Source organism: Bufo bufo, chromosome 10 (genome assembly GCF_905171765.1).
Source record: "Bufo bufo chromosome 10, aBufBuf1.1, whole genome shotgun sequence".
NCBI lineage: Eukaryota > Metazoa > Chordata > Amphibia > Anura > Bufonidae > Bufo > Bufo bufo.
Window position 1 is genome coordinate 144,416,363 of NC_053398.1, and position 4,510 is coordinate 144,420,872.

The following is a 4,510-nucleotide window of genomic DNA, read 5'->3' on the forward strand; positions in this document are numbered from 1 at the left end:
TTCAAAGCCGGTTCTTTAGTGTTCCCCACATGATGTCGTACCGTCAGGAACGAAGTATCGATTGTTTGGTTCCTAGGTGTTTATGTAACCTTTATATAACTGTAGGAGGCAGGGCCTGGTTGAGGACTGTGTGCAGACTCACATTTATTCGGCCTCTACACGCCTCCCAAGTGTCCCTCTGATCCTTAAAGGGGATAGCCCATGAGTAATGTGAAAAATGAAAACCAGACAATATATAGTACATGATAACCTCTTTCTAGGGGCGCATTCACACGCAACTTGCGGACTGCACATGGCCGGCACTATCATAGAAAATGCCTATTCTTGTCCCAATTGCAGACAAGAATAGGACATGCTGTATCTTGCGGGGCCCCTGAACGGAACTACGGATGCGGATAGCACACAGTGTGCTACAGTAGTTCTGGCCGAGTCAGTAATTAGGCTTTGGGCGGAGTTTGAGGCGTGGCCTAGTATAAGAAAAATTGCCGCAATGCGTGCCAGCATATATTGTCCCTCTTTGTGACTTTCAAAAGTTATGGGTTGTTTGTACGCAGTTCCTGTCCCTCACAGCCTGTGGCAGTGGTCTGAAGCCTGTGGTAGTGGTCTCCAGCCTGTGGCAGTGGTCTGCAGCCTGTGGCAGTGGTCTGCAGCCTGTGGCAGTGGTCTGCAGCCTGTGGCAGTGGTCTGCAGCCTGTGGTAGTGGTCTGCAGCCTGTGGCAGTGGTCTGCAGCCTGTGGCAGTGGTCTCCAGCCTCTGGTAGTTTAGCTGTTGCAGAAGTACAAATCACAGCATGTCATGCTGGGAGTTGTAGTTGTGCTACAGCTGGGGAGACACAGGTTGGCAACATGTACACACACCCAGACTCAGTAATCCGGACATTTGTTCCATCTGATTCGTGTACAGACCTGAACTCACAGCATTGTAGGGATCGATGATGCTGGGAGTTCAGGTCACTAAACAAGTGGTCAGACCAGGAAACGTGCAGAATCTGTGTGTGTAAATCCAGCCTTAGGCCTCATGCACACGACCGTTGTTGTGTTCCGTTCCGCAAAATGGGGTTCCGTGATCCGTTTCCGTGTGTCTGCCTTTATTTTTGGAGGATCACCAGACATGAAGGAAAGTAAAAAAAAAAAGTCTAAGTCAAGTTTGCCATGCAAATGATAGGAAAAAAACGGACGCGGATGACAATCTTGTGTGCCTCCGTGTTTTTTCACGGTCCCATTGACTTGAATGGGTCCGTGAACCGTTTTCCGTGAAGAAAATAGGACAGGTTATATTTTTTTGATGAACTGGAACCACGGATCACGGACGCGGATGACAAACGGTGCATTAGCCGAGTTGTCAATGGGTCCGCAGAAAATCACGAAAAATGGAACACAACAACGGTCGTGTGCATGAGGCCGAACAGGGCCTTCACACATATTTTTTTCCTGCAATTTTGTATTTTTTTTTTTGTTTGCTGGAAAACTACCAGCTCCAGATGTTAGCTGAAATAGGAAATAAGAACCGTGGACACACAAGTTTTTTTTTTTCTATTTGCAGCATGCTGGAGCTGCTGGTGTTTTTTCATGCATTTTCACACCACCTTCGCTGTAGGGGAAATATGTGCCAGCGTTAGGCCTCTTTCACACAAACAAGTTTTCCATCCAGGTGCAATGCGTGATGTGAACGCAGAGCACCCGCACTGAATCCTGACCCATTCATTTCTATGGGTCTGTGTACATGAGCGTTTTTTTTCACACATCAGTTCGTGAAAATCGCAGCATGTTCTATATTCTGCGTTTTTCACGCAGCCCTGGCCCCATAGAAGTGAATGCGGATGCAATGCGTTTTTCACGCAGCCCCAAGCAAGTGCGGGTGCGATGCGTTTTGCAAACCTTGAACGCAATCGCAGAAATTTTTTTTATTGAACTTGCGTGAAAAACCATCAGTTTTTCCCTGAACAGATCCTGTTTGCGGACCGCAATACGGGCGCCACGGCCATACGGTCGAGTGCATGAGCCCTGAATGGGACGAGCAGTTGTCATTACACTGTGCTGCTGCTGCAAAGGAGTCCCTTCCTGGTGACCACTTCCTTTTGAATATTAATCACATTATACAGGGCTTGTATCCAGGGGTTACGACCACCCTACAATCCAGCAGCGGTGGTCATGCTTGCACACTATAGGAAAAAAGCGCTTTTTCAAAGGTGTCACGGCAGGGCTCTGTTCACATCTGCACCACCTTTGCTGCAGATTCCATCATATGGCGCTGCATGCTTACTATATATCATCTTAATTTCAGTTATCTGGCTTGCATGACCGTAATGCACTGGCTTCGTTGCCCCCACTGTTTTCACTGCTGTGCAGCTGAACGTGGCTTGGACGGCAGAATGATCCGAGCTTGGATTTTGCCTTGTGGCGACAGATTACAGCACACGGTCATCCGCACTATACATTGTAGGTTTCTGTTTTCATGACTGTTGTTAAGTCAGCTTTACGAACTATAACAAAGACAACTCCTTTAATGAAAGGGATTGTCCAGTATTAGAAAAAAGCTTCCTTCTAAAAACAGTGCCACCCCTGTCCACAGGTTGTGTGTGGTATTGCCATTCAACCCCATTCACTCCAAAGTAACTGAGCTGCAGTACCAAGCACAAGCCATGGACAGGTGTGCTGTTGTATTTGGAGGAAAGCGGCCATGTTTGTCCAGTCCTGTACAACCCAACAACTTCGGGAAGTAACATTCAGATATCTATAATTTTACAATAAGCATGCCAGGCCTTGGCAGCCCACACATATACGTCTCTGGGGGTCCCCAGAAAGAAATGGATGGGCCACTCCCTCAGCTAATAATGTTGGAGATTCCCTTTAAAAATATCTCCATCACTTGAGCAACATCATGAAAAGCTCCGCCAAGTCCCTCGTGGTAAAGCCTTACTTCCCCGTTTCTCAGACCACAGTTCTGATACAACTTCCGATCGTAAGTGCCGCTAAAAAGGAAAAAAAATGTTTTTCTGTTTTTTTTGCACCACACAGAGATTTCCATCACCGAAATCATCAGAGACGTCTAAATGATGTGGCATTTCGCGCAATGTGCTGCAGCCAATGACTGACTTTGTATGGTCCGACATGGCCGGCGGAAGCTGAGGGCTGTCACACATTTCCCCTGCAGTGTAGGATAGACGACCATATGACTTTTTTGGGGTCCTACAGAGGGGCGCTCTGCATCTCTCTGCCCTGGTTATTAAAGGGGAATCTTCAACAGGTTCTCCAAGCTTTTAATATCCTCAGGGTAGGTCATCAATATCAGATCGGGGGGGAAAGCACACGATCAGCTGTATAAGGACACGGCGCACGCAGTGTGCATGTGCCGTCTTCCTGCTCGCTGCTGCTTTGCCATAGAAAGCAGCAGCGTGGTTTCTAACCATGACCACATAGGTCTGCAAAAGGAGGTGCCTACACAAAACGGCCAATTATTTGGGGTACATTGGAGCAAATAAAAGTTGAACAGGTTTTGATTAATGATGACCATTAAGGCTCATGCACACGTCCGTTGATAGGCAGTTCTGTGCACTGGGGAAAGTAATTTGCGGTCCCCAATGCACGGACAACATCTGTGCGGATTCCGCAGACGGATACAGACCCATTCAACTTGAATGGGGCCGTTGGTTCCGTCCGCACCGCAAAAAAGTAGTGCCTCAGTTCCGCTAGACCTTCAAGATTGCGGACCCATTCAAGTGAATGGGTCCGCATCCGTGATGCAGGGTGCACACGGCCGGTGCCTGCATACTGCGGACTGCAATACGGGCACATGAGCCCTTAAAGGGGTTCTCTGGAATCTGCTATTGATGGCCTATCCTCAGGGTGTTGGGAATTTGACCTCCGCTGGTCAGCTTTATGAAGAGGCTGCGGTGCTCTGTGAGCACTTAGGCCTGTGACATTACCATACTTCGTCACGTGGCCTAGGTGCAACTCAGTTTCATTCAAGTGAATGGGGCTGAGCTGAAATACCAAGCACGACCTCTATACAATGTACAGTGCTGTGCTTGGTAAGCTGTGGGCTCTTCAAACAGCTGATCGGTGGGGGTGTCGGATATTGATGACCTGTGCAGAGGATAGGCCATTAATATCAAATTCCTAGACAACCCCTTTAAAGTTTTTTCTTCCGGTAACACCAGCCACAGTGTCTGGGACCTCTGTTTTTGTGATTGCTGAGGGTTCCTAACAATCAGACCCCAGGCGATTACAAAAAAAATAGGGGTCCTTTGTGAATGGAGCCGTGGTTCTATGGAACTGCCGGAGAAAACACCGGTGGGACGGGCGAAATCCACAGCATTAATTGATATGCAGTGGATATTAAATCCGCACCTAAGGTTAATTTACGCTGCAGATTTTTTCACAGCCTGTGGAATAATTTCCGCCACTTACTGTAAAGGCCACGTGGACATACCATTAATGCTCGGACTATTGCATCCACGTCCTAAACGAATGAAAAGAACTGTTTGTGTTGAACTAATGAATAGCGTTAA